Genomic DNA, 21,632 nt, shown 5'->3' on the forward strand with positions numbered 1-21,632 from the left:
ACACACATTCCAGGTACTAAGTGACATGAAGACATCTCCTAAGTTAGTGTGGGTAACTCCCTTCTTGTTGCCATGAATAAATTGTCCTGATACTGACAGTTTTCAAATGTACTCAACACAAGGTTTACTTCAGCTAATGCAAGGTATTATGGAATACTTAGAGTAAGCATACAGGATTATAACAAAGCTACAGGCTAATGAGGGCTATAACTGCTGAACAATATATTGTGGGTAATATTATCAGCATAATATATATGTATGCTAATAAGCATATATTAGGGTACGTCTACACTTACCTCCGGGTCCGGCGGCAGGCAATCGATGTTCTGGGATCGATTTATCGCGTCTTGTCTAGACACAATAAATCGATCCCGGATCAATCCCGGAAGTGCTCGCCGTCGACGCCAGTACTCCAGCTCGGCGAGAGGAGTATGTGGCATCGACGGGGGAGCCTGCCTGCAGCGTCTGGACCCGCGGTAAGTTCGGACTAAGGTACTTCGAATTCAGCTACGTTATTAACGTAGCTGAATTTGCGTACCTTAGTTCGAAGTGGGGGGTTAGTGTGGACCAGGCCTTAGTGAACAGCTCCAACCCAGAAATATAAAACAATTTGTATGACTCTGAGGCAGATAGAATTAAAGACTGGATCTGTAGCAAGAAGCCAAGGAGTCCATGAGTTCAGGAGAAGGTTTAGACTGAGGTTTATGGCTGTTTCCTTTAACAACGAAGAAAAGCATGGGATGGGGTAAGCTGGACCTTCACTTGAGTGTGTACATCTCGGCAGGAGGAGGGTGGAAGTGGTGCCTAATTAAAGTGCCCATTAGTTCAGCATTGACCTTCCAGGCCAATATCCAACTTTTACATCCATTAGACATTCAGAACTTACTTAAACTCTTTCCTCACCCAGAAACTCCTTCCTTGGAGGTTTTTAAGGCCCGGCTTGACAAAGCCCTGGCTGGGATGATTTAGTTGGGAATTGATCCTGCTTTGAGCAGGGAGTTGGACTAGATGACCTGCTGAGGTCCCTTCCAACCCTGATATTCTATGATTCGGGCTCAGTATCTTGGCTATTCCAGAGGAATAGTGGCCACAGACTGGTACACCTTTCCAAGTACAACAGAATTGACCGACACCCTCCCAACACCTTGGCTGCATGGCTGGATGCAGTAATCTTGTAGCTGGGGGTCTGCACAACAGTAACCCCAACTGCAGAGTTTTACTGCTGCTTTGGCCATTTTTGTTCAGGCACACAGGGCTTGGGTTTGTTTTGCAAATAAACACTGAAGATACCCTGAGTCTGTCACTGATGGCTCTCTGACTGAGACACAGACTCACAGCCAAGCACCAACACCTGCTACCACCAACTTCACCACCACACGAGCCAGAGCAAAAGTTTCATATACAGATGAAGTACAGAATCTCTGGAATTTGTTTTCCTAGACTTTAAGGCCAGAAGGGACCATTATCCAACAGGTTCTTGGAATGCACTGGGGATAATTTTTTATTTCAGAAGGTGGAGACAGCAATTAAGGGAGAGGCTGTTCTAGATTTGATTCCGACAAATACAAAGAACCTGGTTGAGACTTTGAAAGTGGAAGGCAGCTTGGGTGAAAGTGATCCTGAAATGATGAGTTCATGATTCTAAGAAATGGTAGAGGCAAAACAGCAGAATAAAGCTAATGGATTTCAAGGAGGCGACTTTAGCAAACTCAGGGAGTTGGTAGGTAATATCCCATGGGAAGCAAGTCTTAGGGGAAAAACAGTTTGAGAGAGTTGGCAGTTTTTCAGAGACATTATTAAGGGCACAAGAGCAAACTATCCTACTGCATAGGAAAATAGAAAGTATGGCAAGAGACCACCCTGGCCTAACCAGGAGATCTGCAGTGATCTGAAACTCAAAAAGAGAGTCCTGCAAAAAGTGGAAACTAGGTAACATTATATTCTTCCTTTGTAGACAAACAACACAAGCATGTAGCGACAAAATTAGAAAGGCCAAGGCACAAAACAAGATTAAACTAGCCAGGGACATAAAGTCTAGGAAGAAAACATTCTGCAAATACATTAGAAGCAAGAGGAAGACCAAGGACAGGATAGGCCCATTACTCAACAATGGGGAAAAAACAATAATAAAAAATGTGGAAATGGCAGAAGTACTAAGTGATAATTTTTGTTCCAGTTTTCAGCAAAAAGGTTAGTAGCGATTGGACATCTAACATAGTGAATGCTAGTGAAAATGAGGTAGGATCGGAGCAGAGGCTAAAATAAGGAAAGAACAAGTTAAAAATTACTTAGACAAGTTAGAGGTCTTCAAATCACCACTGTCTGATGAAATGCATCCTACAATTCTCAAGGAGCTGACTGAGGAGATATCCGATGCATTAGAGATTATCTTCAAAAAAATTCACGGAAGACGGGAGATATTCCAGAGGACTGGAAAAGGGGAAATATAGTGCCAATCTACAAAAAGGGAAATAAGGAAAACTCAGGGAATTACAGACCAGTCAGCTTAACTTCTGTACCCGGAAAGATAATGGAGCAAATAATTAAACAATCAATTTGCAGACACCTAGAAGATATTAAGGTGATAAGTAACAGTCAGCATGGATTTGGCAAGAACAAATCATGTCAAACCAACCTGATAGCTTTCTTTGACAGGGTAACAAGCCTTATCGATGGTGGGGGAGGAAGCAGTAGATGTGGTATATCTCGACTTTAGTAAAAACAACGAGGAGTACTTGTGGCACCTTAGTGACTAACCAATTTATTTGTGCATAAGCTTTCATGGGCTAAAACCCACTTCATCAGATGCATGGAGTGGAAAATACAGTAGACAGATTATATATATATATATATATATATATATATATATATATATATATATATATATATATATAGTGTACACCTCTACCTCAATATAACGCTGTCCTCGGGAACCAAAAAAATCTTACCACGTTATAGGTGAAGCCGCATTATATCGAACTTGCTTTGATCCGCCGGAGTGCGCAGCCCCGCCCCCCCGGAGCACTGCTTTACCGCGTTATATCCAAATTTGTGTTATATCGGGTCGCAATATATTGGGGTAGAGATGTACATGAAAAGATAGGAGTTGCCTTACTAAGTGGATGGTCAGTGGTAACGAGACAATTCAATTACAGTGGTAGTGGGCTATTCTCAACAGTAGAATATCAAGGGAGGAAAAATCACTTTTGTAGTGGTAATGAGGGTAATGTAATCAAGGTGGCCCATTTCAAACAGTTGACAAGAAGGTGTGAGTAACAGTATGGGGAAATTAGTTTCTGTAGTGACACATCCACTCCCAGTTTTTATTCAGGCCTAATTTGATGGTGTCCAGTTTGAAAATAATTCCAGTTCTGCAGTTTCTCGTTGGAGTCTGTTTTTGAAGTTTCTTTGTTGAAGAATTACCACTTTTAAGTCTGTTATTGAGTGTCCAGGGAGGTTGAAGTGGTTTTTGAATGTTATAATTCTTGACCTCTGCTTTGTGTCCATATATTCTTTTGCATAGAGACTGTCTGGTTTGGCCAACGTACATGGCAGAAGGGCATTGCTGGCACATGATGCATATATCACATTGGTAGGTGTGCAGGTGAATGAGACTCTGATGGTGTGGCTGATGTGATTAGGTCCTATGATGGTGTCTCTTGAATAGATATGTGGACAGAGTTGGCAATGGGGTTTGTTGCAGGGATAGGTTCCTGGGTTAGGGTTTTTGTTGTGTGGTGTGTAGTTGCTGGTGAGTATTTGCTTCAGGTTGGAGGGCTGTCTGTAAGCAAGGACTGGCCTGTCTCCCAAGGTCTGTGAGAGTGAGGGATTGTGCCACTTCTGCCACAAGTACTCCTTGTTGTTTTTGCTGATACAGACTAACATGGTACAACTCTGAAACTTGACTTTAGTAAGGCTTTTATATTGTCTTGCATGTAGTAAGATGAGGCCCTGAAACATAAACCCTTGTATCAGAGGCCTGGTATGAGGCCTAAGGCCTGAACTAAAGTATTGGTCAAGACTTTGTTAACATAAAGCAAAGTTAAGTTGTGAGCCAGAGGCAGGCCCTGCTCACAGAAGCTGGCAAGGAGAGGACTGATGCAGCAAAAATACACATACCTAAAAGGTACCGGACACTAGAGATATTAGAACACTCCGATACTTGCCTTCGTACCTTATCGGAGTCCGTGGTCACTGGGGGTTCTCTCGGGGTCTGCTGTGTCAGCGATCTGCAGAGCCGGGGCAGCACACAGAGGGAACACACGCACGCAGCCAACTGTTATCAACATTGAATAGAGCAGAACACCACACCGGCATCTCTGACAACAACCTTCTCATAAACAAACTAGGGAAATACAACCTAGATGGAGCTACTATAAGGTGGGTGCATAACTGGTTGGAAAACTGTTCCCAGAGGGTAGTTATCAGTGATTCACAGTCAAGCTGGAAGGGCATATCGAGTGGGGTCCCGCAGGGATCCATTCTGGGACGGGTTGTGTTCAATATCTTCATCAATGATTTAGATAATGGCATACAGAGTACACTTATAAAGTCTGCAGACGATACCAAGCTGGGAGAGGTTGCAAGTGCTTTGGAAGACAGGATGGATTAAAATTCAAACTGATCTGGACAAACTGGAGAAATGGTCTGAAGTAAATAGGATGAAATTCAATAAGGACAATGCAAAGTCCTCCACTTAGAAAGGAACAATTAATGAATTGCACACATACAAAATGGGAAATAACTGCCTAGAAAGTAGTACTGTGGACAGGAATCTAGGGGCTATGATGGATCACAAGCTAAATGTGAGTTAACAGAGTTACACACTGTTGCAAAAAAAGTGAACATAATTCTGGGATGTATTAGCAGGAGTGTTGTAAGCAAGACACAAGACGTAATTCTGCTTTACTCCATGCTTATTAGGCCTCAACTGGAGTATTGTGCCTAGTTCTGCGAGCCACATTTCAGGAAAGATGTGGATAAATTGCAGAAAGTTCAGAGGAAGCAAACAAAAATGATAAAGTGTCTAGAAAACATGACCTATGGGGAAAGATTGAAAAAGTGGGTTTGTTTAGTCCGGAGAAGAGAAGACAGAGAGAGAACATTAGAACAGTTTTCAAGTACATAAAAGGTTGTTACAAGGAGGAGGGAGGTAAATTGTTCTTGTTAACCTCTGAGGATTGGTCCTGCTTTGAGCAGGGGGTTGGACTAGATGACCTCCTGAGGTCCCTTCCAACCCTGATATTCTATGATTCTAAGAAGCAATGGGCTTACATTGCAGCAAGGGAATTTTACGTTAGACATTAGGAAAAACTTCCTGTCAGGGTGGTTAAGCACTGGAACAAATTGCCTAGGGAGGTTGTGGAATCTCTGTCACTGGAGGTTTTTATGAACAGGTAAGACAAACACTTTTCAGGGATGGTCTTCTTATTATGTCATTCTTCCTTGAGTGCAGGGACTGGACTAGATGACCTACTGAGGTCCCTTCCAGTCCTACACTTTTATGATTAGATCATCTAGTCTGACTTCCTGTCTATCACAGGCCATTCAATCTCACCCAGTTACCACCTCGAGCCCAAAAACTTGGGTAAGACTAAAACATTTCAGTCCTCAGTTGACTGAACTGTTGTGTGCCACAGGCAGAGAACAGGAGAGGCCAAGGTTCCACCAATGCCCGAGGCCCCTCCAATGGCAGGGAATTGATTAGAAGAGAAATGCCCAGATGATCCCAATGGGTGAACCATTATCCATGCTGCACAGGAGGGTGAAAAGATCCCCAGGTTCCCTGCCAATCTGACCTCCCCCCCCCCCCCCAGCAAGCTCTCTGTTCTGGGGAACACATGACTCAATCTTGTCCCTATTCTGTATCCTTCACTTCCATCTACCTCCAGGCCATTTGCCTGTGCGTTGGCTTTTCTCAGGCCCACTCCCGGAGTCTCCTCCCTCCCTGCTGCCCTCTCCCACTCAGGGCAGGGTGTAAACTGCCTCCTGGAGTTCCTCTGCTCTGTTACCCAGAGTCCTTCCCGTCTCTCCCTGAAGCCACCTTCAGTTCCAGGCTTCCTCTCTTTGTAGCGCCATCCAGTTCCCCCTCCAGCAGGGACTCCTCTTTAACTGGGTCTGCAGCCAGGTGTGTGAATTGTCCTCAGGCCAACATCAGTCATTTCACAACCTGCATGGAACAGACACCCCATCATACCACATTATCCTTTTCTGGCATCCTGGCCCTGAGCAGAGCCAAGTCAGAGAAGCAGCGCTGTGATGTACGCACCATGCGGTGGTGTTCTAGGGTACGGTCACAGGTTCTGCCTCTCAGGTGTCCCCTTAGTGTGAGGATGGACTTCTCACGTACCTCACACTTCTTCCCTGGGGGATGGCAATACTGCAGAGTGGTTCCTCAAGCTGTACCGCTTAGCACTGACACCCCCTTCCAGGGGTATGGAGTAGTGCAAATGGAAAAGGGAAACACCCCTACAGCTCCCAAGAGGCTGAGTTCCTTGCAGGCTCAGCCAGGGGAGGTGAAGCATCTTTCAGACCCTGAGAGGAAATCTCGGCTCCTACCCTCCTATCCAGTGAAAGCCAGGGCTCAGTCTTAGAGATCTCAACATCAACAACACTGATCTTCCTTTCTCAGAGGGCTCAGGTGGGAGCACTCACAAGCCATTCCTCTGTTAGTAACCCAGTGTCCTGGTCTGGGAGGACTAAGCTCCAGTTCTGCTTGTTTCAGCAGGCTGTCCAAACTGAGCATGTGCCCTCCCTCAGATGGGCCCTTCTCTGGGCCTGAGAGGCCCCATGGGGTGAGGGCCCGGGGCTGACGATAACCACCAGCAGCATCAAACTCCTGTGGTGGCTCATCTGCCTCAGCACAGTCATACAACCACAGAGGCTCCAACTGGGGGGACGGGAGGCACTCTGGGGATTGAGTCTGTCTGGGATATAACCGGGCTGAAATGCTCTGAACATTTTGTTAAAAATCTTCCTGTTCTGACTCAGTGGAACAGGAATCCCAGACCCCTGCTCTCTGACTGCTCAAGGGGAGTCCCATTGATTGTGGGGTGGGGAACTGATCATCTGCACTTCCTGTGCTGCCTGACATACATGACTAGTGTGCAGGATGCCGAAGGAAAGCATGTTCCTTACTGTGTTTGTCACGTGACAGTGATCCTCGGCTTTGTGCACAGCGGATGCTGCTAACAACTAAAGGGGGTGGGGGGAGAGAAGAGCCTGAACCTTTGGGGTAGAGTGATCCTGGAAAGAATGGGATCACATGGCCACTCATTCATATGCAGACATTTTTGTGCAGTAACACATAGACTCAAAACCATGTCAGCCTGTTGGCTTTAATGAGGAGTCTTTGAATAGCCAGCCATTTGTTATGTATGTTCGAGACAGATGAACATATGGACATTTATTGCTGCAATGTAACTGAAACTATTCCCTAATGTGATAATCTAATCATCATCTTCTCTTAGAGAAATAACAGTTTATGCTATAAATCTTTATACATGCATGGGCATGTCAAATTCCCTCAAGTACAGTATATGGATTTACAGAAATAAGTTAATTGCTTTCCTAATGATTAATACGGTTTGCAATGTAATCATTATCAAACCTTCCGGATAGCCCATCTTGTGAACTTCATTTCAGAGAATGAATATTTATAATGGTTTCATTCTAATCTTTTAAAAAAATGCAAAGACTTAATGTTCCTTTAAAAATGTATGATAATCCCTGCCATCATTGTTGTGCAAATCAGTTTACTGTTAATTTGGTTATACTCAATCTTTTTGATTATCACATTCATGACTTCAGTGCAAACAGTTTGAATTGATCAACTAGGATTATTAGAAATTCTTGTCAATAGTCCTTCAGCCATGACACGATTATGGATTTATTAAGCAAACTCACAAGGAAATTAAACTTATGAACAAGAAATTACAAAACAAAATACAGAAAATATAGAGATGATTATGCAATCTGTATCACTGCCACATTATGAACCGATTTTTAATTAAACCCATAAGAAATCTACAAACCGATTCTGTAACAGAGAATGATAGTAAACAGAACCTTCATCCTGCCAGATTTTTTGTCTCTGTGCCAATTCCATCATGTTTATTGATAAAATAATTTCAATATTTTAATAAAAAGTATATTGCCATCAAAATTGAATGTACCAACTTGTTTCCATTGCCCCATCTCTCTTCTTCCAAGTGCCTCCCACTCTTTCCCAGCTTCTAGAAGCTTATTTCTTTCCATTGTCTTCCTGAACCACACCTCTCTGTAAGTCTCTTTTTCCAAGGAAGGTTCCCAGCCACTAGCCATCCACTACATGATGCCTGTGCTTTCCTTTTCACTATCTGTCCAGGACTTCCACCAGTCTCCACTATAGGCTTCTTCTTCCCCGTCACTGCCAATAACTGTGTTCAGAACCGACGCTGCAGTTATCACCACTGCATTTCAGCAGGGTGACCAGTTACGAGCTTATGCACCACGCGCGTTGCTAAAACGGCCCTTAAGGAGGTAGCAGTAATTCATAAGCACTTCTTCCTCCCATATCAATGTAAGAGCCATTCAAGTTTGTTTTCAGTGGTGCTGGAAAGAGTTCAGTTGATACAAATGTGCCTTTTTTCCATTTTCTACATCAGAATCATGGGACAATGCTCTAGAAGAATGTCTGACATGTGTGGGTAGCATACGAGAGAGTGTGATGCAGCAACCATTTACAAATGCACACCTGAACATTTCATATTGTGTGCTACGCTTTGAAACAAGTCCCTTGGAATTACCTTAGGCCACTTCCACATGCAAATAGTAAGTCGAATCCTAGTGGTCAGTGATGTGCTGCTGAGTCCGAGCTGAGTAAGCAGTGCCAGCTCTGGCTGATTTCATGGAAGATTTATAAAGATTATTTACATCTGTCATTTGGAAGGTGTAAAACAGAAGTAGCTGTAGAGTTTGCAGGCATAAGGTTAATACTTTAAGTTTTTAGAAGTTGTTGGTTATGTATTAAAAATGGAAAGGTTCTGAGTCAATGCATGCAAACCAATGGAATTAAAGTTTTAACCATGTTTGATTACTCCTCTCCAGGCTGTATTGGTAGCAAAATGGTTGTCTTTTCTCCTGTAAATGTCATTTCCTGCTAATGTCGGGCTTTACTGACAGTGCCTGCACTGTGACAATAATGAGAGTAGACACCTATGTCAACCAAGCTAGTAAATATGCTAATGATATAGGGTGATTGAACTTGAGTTTTAGACTTCAGGTATAAATATTAATGTAGGCTTGCATTTCATTACCGATTCTCCAGTTTCAGATGCACTCCGTTTCCAGGGGCCATGGGAGTCTGGAAAAAGTTTACATGATACTCTGAGTTATCTAATTAATCATTGATTCATTAGATTTTAACCTCTTTCTGATGGTGAAATGGGTTTGAGAAGATCAAAAAAAATTCTCAATGTAGTCATTACTCAAAATTATTAGTGAATATCCCCATGATTTTTCCTGCCTCATGAATAATTTGCTGCAACTATTCAGACTTTGAAACCTGGGCAGTTCTGATTAATTTCAGAAGTCATGTGCAATTGTTTCTGTTCCTTGAATGGATGACTTCTATAACTGTGTATATAGCAGTGACTTATGCAATAGCATGAATTTTAAAGTTTGAACATTAAATTATACATTTCAAAATGTTCTGTAGGCGATTACTGGAGCAATCATAAACACACAATTCACCGCTGCTCTAACTTAGCACAATTTAGCTTTAACTGTAGAACAAAATTCTGACTGTAAGGTACTGGCTGGAACTGGGAGCATTTCATTGTGAAGCACATGGAATGTTATTGATCTGATGGCCTCTTCTGGTCTTAAAATCTGATTCTTTGTATTGTTATACTCCATACAGTCTTCTTCCTTTTGACCAAAAGAACTAATTAATTACTTAAGCTCCTCTAGCACCACAACCACTTCCAATCAGTCTCAGTCTCATCAGTTATTTGCTGTAGCACTATAAGTATTTACTGTAAAATATTTTCTCTGTGGTATTTAACGTACAGAAAATCAATCAATATGACCCAATAGGTAAACGCTCTTTAGTATCCAGCCTGTCTATACCAGGACAACCATTTATGGCCTTTCAGATAGTTAGCCTTGTATCTCACCGCTTCTAACTTTACTGGTTTTTTTGGCTAATAGACTTCGGGTACGAATTAGACCATAATCACTTTTCTCACTGTATGATAGCATGTGTCTTCCAGGCATCCACCTCTAAAAGAAGCAACAGCATCTTTGCCTCTGGGACTCTCAAGTGACTACTGCTGAAATCCTAAAAGCAATTTTCTTCCGACCCCTGGAATGCTACATGCCTCCATATCCCTTTGTGAGCAATCCCTTCTGGCATTTTTACCTCGACCCCATTAGGAAAAGCGTATTCATCGCAAAATACTAATCTTTAAAAGGCAGAACTGATTCCGACACGGAAATAAGGACATTGGGCCAAACCCCAAGAGGTTCCTTATTTAGTGTTTACTCAACCCTTACTCAGGCAGATCTGCATCCAAAGGCCAATGGGAGGTTTGCCTGAGCAAGAGCTGAATGCTGTAGCCGATAGGTATAAATGAAGGCAGCAAAGCAATGAGCTTACAAGCCTCGGGGCCTGTAAAACAACAGTTTAGCTACACTAATCAAGGCACATGGCCCAAATAGCTTAGCAGAAATAGCTAACCCAAGAATAACCCTAGATCCTACGATCTCACAAGATAATATGGAGATACACCTATCTCATAGACCTGGAAGGGATGCTGTAATACACAAGGATGACTAAACTGCTGTCAGGTAACCACAAGATGCTCGTTTATACCTGTCAGATATTTTTAGTTAGGGACATCAGCAAATGTCCAACCACACGGATACCGCGGTAACTAATTGACATGTATGCTAATGAACTTGAGGTTAAAAGGCTCAGTGACCTATGGGAGAAAGGCACCCAAACATTAGTAGAGTAAGGAAATACAAAGAAGGAAAAGGGGGTGAATGTCACAGCTCTCACCTGAATAGTAATTCTAAAGCTGGGCCTGATCCTGGAACAAGAACCTTCCAAACTCTTCAGTGTTAATTGGGAATTCTTAAAATGATCAACAAAATTAATGAACAAATAATCCATCAGGCAACAATGCAAACTGAATGAGAACCTTATGATTCGGTCCATAACGAAGTATATTTTTTACATTATAGTTATTTGAAACACCAAGAATAAAGAATAATATGGTGATGCCCTAAAACAATTCAAGTCTAGTTATTTGATAACAGTTTGAATAGAATGGAAAATAGTAAAACAGGTTATAAAGTCATATAGATTCCACTGTTAGCATTAACCCAATTTCGTTACAATTTATATGGATTTTGAATTAACATAGTGGGCCAAAGTCATCTCTTATTTAAACGAAGAATGAATTTAGTCTGCGGTATTATAAACCACACAATCAGTGATGCAGAAAGTAAAAACAAAACAAAACAAAAAAACCTCCAGCACACATCTCTGGAAATAATTTTGGGTTTCTATTGAAATGCTTTGTATATTTTGGAGGCCGAATTCAAACCTCACATTAGTGGTGAAACTGCACTGATTTTCAATTGACTGGATTTTTCACTAGTACCCAGCTGTGAAAAACAATGTTCTGACTTGGTAATGAGTTTATACATGGCACTATGAAGTACAGGTCTGTCTCATCTTACGCTGGGGTTACGTTACGCAGTCAGCGCCTAAAGCGAAAATCGCGTATAGTCAAAATGACATTGAGTGTAATGGCAGGCGGAATCGCCCGCACTACAGAAACAGTATTTAAATTGTTATTTTTCTCCTTTTTTTTTGTTTTTTGTTTTGCCGACCGCGTAAAGATGAAATCACACATGTGAAATGCGCCTAAGATGCGACAGACCTGTATGTTTATCCACAGGACATTTTTGTCTATGTAAAGGCTGTGGTCCCATTTCTTCTCCCATTGAAGTCATGATCAAGCCACAGAGACTTACAAGCAGTGCTTTATTGTGCCAGGTCTTCCCAGGGCTGAGCCCCAACACCTCTAGACCTGGCAGTTCATAGCTCTGGCACCTCTGGGCTTGCCACGTCAGTTATGAAAAGCAAATAAAAAAAAGAACGCTTACGCCCCAGCACCTCTTTAATTCCAAATTAAGCCCTTCTTACAACTCATTATACATTTGTGTGGAGTGTGAAATTAAATGAAGTGACATTATCTTGGAACACCGAAATACCCTGCACTTCTAGTTCTGTGGAGATGCTTTAGCAGTGCCAGTGTGTATGGAAAAAGGGGAGAGGACAGAGCTTACAGATTCCATGGCCAGAAGGGACCACCACTGTGATCATCTAGCCTGACTTGCATTACACGTAGAACTTCCCCCAAAACATTCCTGGAGCAGATCTTTTAGAAAATCTGTGTACCTTTAGAGCCTCAAGGAAGCATGCTCACACACTCACTCCAGGAGATGGGGTGAATGATGAGTGAAATGCCAGAAAACTAGTGAACACAACCCCCCATGCAGTGGGCATACGCTCTGTGGAATTAGGGGAGGATATAGCAGGCTAGTTCACACACTGGCAATAAAGTGAGTGTGATGGGTTGGACCCCACTTCTGGGATGCCACCTGATGTGCTGGGGTTTAACTGAGACGCCCCTGCTCAGTCAGGCTGGGTTCCCTCTCCCTGCTGTGCTGAATGAGGCTCTCCGGCCTCTTGCAGCATACACAGGTAGGGCCACATCCCGCGGCAGACACAGACTGAAGTCAGCTCTGTGTGAGAGGGCTCCCCCAGCACTCACGTGCCCACCCCTTTTGGGAAACAAACCCAAAATAATATTGTCTTGCACTGTATAGAAAAATCTGTACAGCGCAAGCTCATAAAATTCAGCCTCTTCCTCAATGTGAAGAGAGAGATGTGCACAACTTCTTGCCCCCCAGTTAGAAATTACATAAGCTAGGTTTTATTATAAACAAGTAATACGTTTATTAACTACAAAAGGTGAATATTAAGTGTTTGCTATCCCTTGAAACAGAACAAAGCAGATTGTCTTATTAAATAAACAAAAGCCACAGACTGAGCTTAACACACTAGATAGGTAGGATACAAATTAACAAATTCTCACCCTGAGTGATAAACAGGCTGGCAGATTCTTAAGGCACAAGTTGCCTTGCTTTCCTAGGTTTTCTTACACAGGCTAAAGATCTTAGCCTGGGACCATCACTTCTCACAGTTCTGCCTTTGTTCCTCGGGTGTTTTCAGGTGTGTTCTTGTAGGGAAAGTGAGGATCCCTCATGTTGTCATTGTCCCTCTTTTATACCTTCCCCCCACTTGCTGGAAAAGGTTTTTTCGCTGTGACCTGGATCAAACAGTTCCCATTGCGTGGAGCTCTCTCTGAGAGGTTTCTATTGCACACAGTTCCTGGGGTGATCCTTATCCTTGTGTGCATTTCTTCACTAAGCCACTAACATTGTTCGGCCTCATCCAACGTAGCACATTTGAAATACAGAGACATGGTCAATATTCCTAGCTTCAGACACAGAAATGATGCATGCATACAAATTGGATCAACACATTCAGTAAATTATAATAATCTTTCCAATGATATCTTACAAGACCCATCTTGCATAAAGTACATTTCATTTGTGCCATATCCATAACAACCATATTTCCATGAAGAATATGGGGTGTAACATCACAGTGAGGTTTTGCCCTCTGCCCTGTTGTGGGTTGTTTATGTTTTTACAATGGATTGTCCATTAATTGTCACAGGCACCCACCCAGGGACCGGAGTTGGAGAATGAAGAGAAAGGAACCGTTACATTTCCTTTTGAAGCTAGCTACAGCTCTCGCTTGAGAGCTAGCTGTGCTAAAAAACCCCTGTGCTCCCCAAAGCAGGCCAGCAATGCAGAGCAGCCTAACACCTGCTTGACACTGTCACTTCTTTTCTAGACTAGTCAGAAAGGGGGCAAGATTTCATCTCTGTACCTGCTAATTATTCACACCGTCCTGACAAAGATAGCTGTACCGTTTTTCAGGAACACATGATATTTTTAGGTATTTGCTAGAATAAACACGAGCCCCCTCAGATATATTGTCTATAGGGAGCTATCTGGCCACTTGTAATCTTAAACATATTTCAGTTAACTTACTGGTCTAAATGTAAAACCCAGCACTCAGGGACATCCTAGGGAATTTCTGCTGCTTCGGAGGATCATATCTGTGTACCTGAATAGGCTACAAAAAGACCATGCTAAGAAAATGCTTTGAAAGATGGTTTCACCAAACATGGCGTTTGGCCCTAATGTAGCCAAGTCATTATTTGGCTTAAATTTTTTTTGAAAAGTCATTCTCAGCACAATGTCATTCTGAAGAGCAGATTTCAACACTTGCCCACTGGGACAAAACCAGACTAATTGATACCATTTTGGAAACTAATTTCCTAGAGTGGCATTTTCTACAACCAATGGACCCAGCAAGACTCTGAACAGAAAATGCTTGAGGACCTTGAATGGAAGGTGCTATAGAAGTATTTCTACATTCATTCATGTTGCATATATGCTGTAGTGGCAGGTGTAATATTGATACTTTTTATTTAAGTCACACAAGTATAATTCAGAGTGTTACTCATCAGCTAGTTATTGAACAAGTAAATAGAATGGAAAACATAATTCACGTATTGAATGTAAATTACAAATAAAATGTGGGAGGGGACTACAGCATCATGTGACACTCTCCAAAAACTGCTGAGCTATCTTTGCTCAAAGCCTATAAGACCAAAAGCATATACACCCCCCTCTCCTTGGACAGAGTTCGATATCGGATTTTGTCGTGCTCCAGTTGTACACAGGTGTAACTGCTAAGTTCAATGAAGTTACACTGGTGTAAAACAGGAGTATCAGACTAAAATCTGGCTAAAAGACTGGAATTTTTCACTAAGTGAGAATGGATAGGTTTAGGACAACTCTGCTACAGTGGCCACTTCCGTTGCTGCTACAACAGCAATAAAGATAAACAGCATTCCATGGACCCATATTAACAACACAGAGTGCAGCACTAGCAGCAGAACGCTAGCACAGGTGGAAAATTGGCCTTTGCTTACGTCACTAGTCCCAGTCGAACACCCTCTCAAGCCCTCAGCAGACTGCAGGGAGGGAACCAGTCACAAGGTCCCCCAGGTATTTTAACTTCCCTGGATCTCAACCGGCTGCAGCACTATTTCCTCAGCTGGTCACTCTGCCACATTTCCTGGGCACTTACCCTCATCTGCTACTTCTTGATGGAAACGGAACCCCTCAGCCCATCAGCACTGCCCCCCAAGATACCCCAGGGACTTAGAGACATCTTCTCCCAGAACTCTACCCAAGAACTGAGCCTTCTGGTTTAACATTTAACTCCCTCAGAGGCAACGTGGCAATTATGAGCCACAAAACACACAGACGTTTTGCATAGGATTCTAACACTACAACTCTAATACAGATCATTTTCCTCACTTGCTCACCCTTCCCTTGGGAGTCCTGGGGGGGACCATCTGTGTCCAGGAAGGCAGTCAGGGACTCCTGCCTTATCTGGCTCCTCCACACTGGGCTGCTTCTCCCCACTCTTGAGCTGGAGAAAAATGACCCCGAAGAAGAAAAGCTACTGCCCCTTTTATACCTTTCAGCTCCCCTTGTCAGGACAGATCAGCCTCCTCAGGTGGCCAGAGACCCCTGCCAGGTGACTTAATTGCTAGGCAATCTCTCCCCCTGACAAACCAGCTCTCCTAGTTGGGAGCCAGCCTGTTGTTCAGAGCTAATCCATTTCATTTCAAGGGCTCTCCTTATCCTTCTGCTAGCAGCCTTTGGAATTTCAGCCCAGTCTGGAGGCAAACAGACAGCAGAGAAAGCAAATTGGCTGCACATTTGAAATGCAGTTTGCAGGTTGACAGATATAAACAGAGTTTGTAATCTCACACAGAATTCATAAACTGTACAGACAGTCTTCAAGTCAGCACAGTTTAGGCTAGAATTCAAAGAGAAGCATTTTCTCATTTAGCATAAGCAATTAGTCATTTCTTTTTAGAAAAGTCTCTAAATGAAACTTGAAATTTAAACAGTAGCAACAGCTCTCCAGGGGCCAAGTCTGAGTCACAGTCAACTTGTATCTGAATGAACTTTCTGAAAGTAACTTCACTCTCTCCAGGTAATTAGCGGTTTAGTGAAACGATAAATAAGCTGTGAACTTGTCTGAGTTTCCTTGAGGTAAAACACTCTAGCTTATCAGAGTTTGATTTGTTTAAAGATTGGCGCACAGGGAGATATTGTCAAACTTACTGCACTGACAGATCCTTAATTTACAAAAAGGAATTAACACAGATGATATAAAGCTACAAATTGCTACATTAAAAGAGAGAATCTTGACAACCTGATAGAAACATGAAAGGATTTAAATGAAGAATGTTACCATATATTTCATAACACAAGTGTTTTTTAACAACATGAAACTCATTAGCACTGCCACAGACTATAACTCACAAACGAGACTTTTACAAGAGATGTGAATAATCCAATAGCAAACGGTTTCTTACAGAAATGTATCCTTTCAGAGGCAAACGCTGCCCCTGTTGGTATGGAGTGCCTGGGCCACAGCAGGACAGCCAGGTTCTGCAGTGCGGGCAAGCAAGAACACGGGGCAGTGATAAGGCTGAATTTTCAACTTCGTCTCTGCATTTCTTGTTTTGTATACTCGGTTTCTCAACTTCATCACTGCATTAGAGCAGAACAGTCCGTGGGGTTTCAAGGTGCTTTACCAATAGATGCTGGAGTTTCGCTCTAAAGGGACGCAAGCGCTGTGAGATGGAACTGTACAAACAATCCTGTGGAGCTCAGGAACTGTATAGGGTCAGAACTTCAGGCAGAGCTGTAGGAACTCCACAGGACTAACTTGCACAAGAGTTTTATACATGCCGTCTCTACAGAATGTATTGCTGTACATGTACGTACACACACACACACACACACACACACACGTGAATCCTTGGTTAAGTGACCATCTGCTCTAGGTAAACCAGCACAAGCATTTGAAAGTGTTAAACTGTCTGCATCAAATGAATTATTTTCCAATGCAAAAGAAAAACTACCCAGACTTGATCCTCTGTTCAGCTCTAACCTCTTGCAGAAGGCCCAGTAATGGACCCCCAGTTTTGAACCTCCAGTGCCAGTAAGGCCCGCACTGCACATAATCACTATTTGCAGGAAACTCTGCACTTGGTATAGTTCTGTGTCTTCTTTTCATGTATTCTATTGAGAGGTAGATCGATATCGATACATAGAAACTGCAGCTGGCAGGATAATAGGAAGCGCATATTATATATATATATATATTTACCTACGTCTTTGGTAGACAAACTTTCAGGGAAAAGAGACCTTTTATACATTAAAATTCTATTTTTATTTTATAAAATGTTTTAAACCATTATTAATAATGCAGTTGCATTTTAAGCTTTCTGTAAACTTTACTGTATTATTTGGTATCAAGTACATAATTTTATTACTTACGGAATTCCCTCTGTGGCAAGATCATATAAGCAGCTCTTCCAAATAAAGGTAGCTGAGGATTTTAAGTGAAATGCTAAAGTTCTCCAGGATGAAAGAGGGAAGTTTTATGAAAGCTCAAGTTCAGTTCTGCCACCCATACTCACTTGAGGCGAAAATCACCCCGTTCAGAGAATGAGCACCACAAAGTGTATGCATCTCTGAAACTCAGGTGGGATTAAACACGATTTGGATAGTGCACAGGCCTTTTGATGGCCCCTATGAACAGGAATTAATTTCATCTGCTGTGTGGAGCCTTGCTTTGTGAACAATCCCATTGATTCCAGTAGCATGGCTTGTGGGGTCATCAGCAACAGTATAAGAACCAGGCACTGTCAGGCCATCTTTATGGGCCATAAAAGGACCATCGAAGGGGGAACAGACCTTTTTGGATATGCATCAATTTGCTTTTGCTTTGTAAGAAAAAGGCACCACATTCTCTGCAAATGGAGCTGTACCAGTTTACACCAGCAGATAATTTGGCCCTGTGTATAGATTCCAAGGCCAGACAGGACCCTTGTGGTTACCTACTCTGACCTTCTGTATAACACAGGGCATGCCACTTCCTCAAAACCTTTCTTGGAACAGATCTTTTAGAAAAACACCCAAGCTTGGTTTAAAAATGTATGGCTTATTTCCAGTCTGAATTTGTCTAGCTTCAACTTCCAGCCATTCCATCGTGTTAGACCTTTCTCTGCCAGATTGAAGAGCCCATTATCAAATATTTGTTCCCCACGCAGATGGTTATAGACTATAACCAAGTCAGCCGTTAACCTTCTCTTTGTTAACTAGATCAAACTCCTTGAGTCTATCACTATAAGGCATGTTTTCTAAACCTGCCATCATTCTCATGGCTCTTCTCTGAACCCTCTCCAATTTAACACTATCCACCCTGAATTGTGGGCACCAGAACTGGACAAAGTATTCCAGCAGCAGTCACTCCAGTGCCAAATATAGAAGTAAAATTACCTCTCTGCTCCTACTCGAGATTCTCATGTTCATGCATCTCAGGATCATATTAGCTCTTTTGGTCACAGCGTTGCACTGGAGCTCATGTTCAGCTAATTGTCCACTACAACCCCCAAATCTTTTTTAGAGTCACTGCTTCCCAGGGTAGAGTCCCCCGGCCCGCAAATATGGTCTACATTCTTTGTTCTTGGATGTTTGCATTTTATCTTAGCCATATCAAAGTGAATAGTGCAGTACAGCAATTTAACATGAAGAGGGAAATTAGACAAATATATAACAGTCAAGGCTGTTTAAATGCTAATGAAAAACCCTGCGATAATAAAGATGGTTTGTTCCTGGGGAAGTTTCTTCATTACATGGTAAATGAATGCCAAAAGTAAGAACCTTAGATGCCTCTTCATTTCTGTAGGTTATTAATTGGAGAAATGAGAAAAACAAGTAGGTTTCCTAGGAGTTTGCTATAAATATAATTGTGTATTTGTGGTCTAGGGCCATGCCTCAGAGTTAGCTACCACTTCCCACATCTGCCTGCAGTATTTTTGAATGCATTATTTATGAAAATACCAAAAGCAGGCGAACAGGTAATGCAGTAATCAGCAACACTGCCCTTTTATCCTTCACTGAGACTGCTTAGACATCTGTCTTCCTGTCAGTGAAGTAATTATACGCCAAGTCTGTTGTGTGGGGCGGGGAGGGGGTAGACAAAATGGGAACAGGCATGAGCCTTCCACCCAACCCCATGAATTACTGACTTGCCAGACACCTCTGAAGTCTGGCACCTCAGAGCATGCAAGAAGCATGCTCTACACCTTTGTGAGTAACATCAAGGCAGTCCCCTGTAGCACGGGCCAGTGAAATGGCATTGGGCTCAGTGGAGCAAAACCCTGTGTCCCACTGTTTGTCAGAGAGACAAGGGCCTCCCACAGGGCCTGGTACTGTGGGGGGTGGAAGGAGCCTGCTTCTCCTGAAGGGGAAATCGACAGTTCAGTCAGAGGCCAGGTCCTACATCTGGGACCAAGGAATGCAGACCACACCTACAGACTGGGGGACTGTATCCTGGAGAGCAGAGAGGCTGGAAAGGGTCTAGGGGGCATAGTGGACATGCAGCTTAGCCAGCGCTCCCAGTGCCATGCTGTGGCACAGAAGGCTAATGAGATCCTTGGATGTATTAACAGGGGAGCAGGGAGGTGAATTTACCTCTGTGTGTGGCACTGGTGAGTCTGATACTTGAACACTGCATCCAGGTCTGGGGTCCACATTTTAAAAAAGATGTTGAAAAATTTGAGAGGGTGCAGAAGAGAGCCACAAAAATGATTTGAGCCCTGGAGAAAATACCTTAGTGAGAGACTTAAGGAGCTCAATTTATGCGGCTTGCCAAAGAGAGGACAGAGGTGACTTGATAACAAAGTGTAAGTACCTTCCCTGGGTAACATTGCCAGGCTCATTACTCTAGTAGAGGAAGGCAGAACAGAACACAATGGTTGGAAGCTGAAGCCCAGCAAATTCAGACTGGAAATAAGACCGGTGTTTAACAGGGAGGGTATAAATAATAATATATGGATATATAGCTCTCTCATAGAACTGGAAGGTCATTGAGTCCAGTCCCCTGCCTTCACTAGCAGGACCAAGTACTGATTTTGCCCCAGATCTCTAAGTGGCCCCCTCAAGGATTGAACTCACAACCCTGGGTTTAGCAGGCCAATGCTCAAACCACTGAGCTATCCCTCCCCCCGTGGGAACAATTTACCAATGGTTCTGATGGATTCTCCATCACTGGCCAGTTTTAAGTCAAGACGGGATGTTTTTCTAAGAGAGATTCTCTAGTTTAACCAGGAATGGGGTTAGGGAAGTCCTGTGGCCTGTGTTGCACAGGAGTTCAGATGAGATAGTCACAAAGGTCCCTTCTGGCCTTGGAATCTGTGAATAATAAATATAGTGTCACCGTCCCCATTTTACAGATGGTGAAGCAGAGGCTCAGAGAGACGGGCAGGAACCTGGCCCAAGGACACCCAGACAGGCAGTGGGAGAGTGAGGATCAGAACAGAGACGTCCCAGCCGGCGCGGATTCCTGCCACAGAACCCCCTCAGGAGAGAGGCTGAGATTTGCTGGTTCTCTAACGTCACTGGAGGACAAAGTGCTGCTAAGAGCTCAGCAGCAATGCAGGACCAAACAGGCCTAGCTGGTGATGAGGCCTTAGTGCCGGCCTGGGTGATTCCAGCACTCCGATGTGAGCTGCATGAGCACCATTTCCCGGGAGACCGCTCTCCATGAATAGTGCACCTAAAACAGCAGCTCTGCCACCAGCCAGCGCAAGCTTGGGCAGGGGCCGAGGTGTGCCAGGCAAGCTTGGTGGGGCATTCATTCTCATCTCCTCCCAGCCACCCCTTCTGCTGAGACCTGGATTGAAAACATTACCATCTGCATGGAATTACATGTAAATATCCCATTCACAACCTTTGCAAGACTCGAGTAGCATAGCACCAAAGAGAATAATAAATAGCGTAGGTGCAAGCATACAACCCTGCTTAACGCTGTGACAAACCAGACAACGGTGCTTCATCAGAGCCTAGCACTCTAGCCAGCAGGACATCCTGGAACGAGTGCATGATAGTGATGAATTCGTGTGGGTATCCAACTTTGTGCATGATCCACCAAAGACCCATGTAATGAACAGTGTCAAAGGCCTTTGTCAGGTCTACAAACACCATATACAGATCATGGTTTTGTTCCTGACATTTTTCCTGTATTGGGTGAGCAGCAAAATCCTGTCCCCTGTTCTGAGTCCTTTGCAAAAGCCACCCTGGCTCTCTGAAGTGATGTTATCGGTGATGGTGGAGAGCCTATTGAGCAAGACATGTGGCAAAGTCTTCCCAGAAATGGAAAGAAGTGAGATATCATGATTGTTGATTCAGACTGCTCGGTCACCCTTGTAATTGTGTGTGTGTGTGTGTGTGTGTGTGTATAGATATAGACAACTGAGGCATCCCTGAAGTCTTGAGGCATGGTCTCCTGCTCCCAGATGACATTGAAGAGTCATGTGAGCATTTGAGGCATGTGATGA

This window comes from Terrapene carolina, unplaced genomic scaffold (assembly GCF_002925995.2).
Source record: "Terrapene carolina triunguis isolate 2854851 unplaced genomic scaffold, T_m_triunguis-2.0 Scaffold237, whole genome shotgun sequence".
NCBI lineage: Eukaryota > Metazoa > Chordata > Testudines > Emydidae > Terrapene > Terrapene triunguis.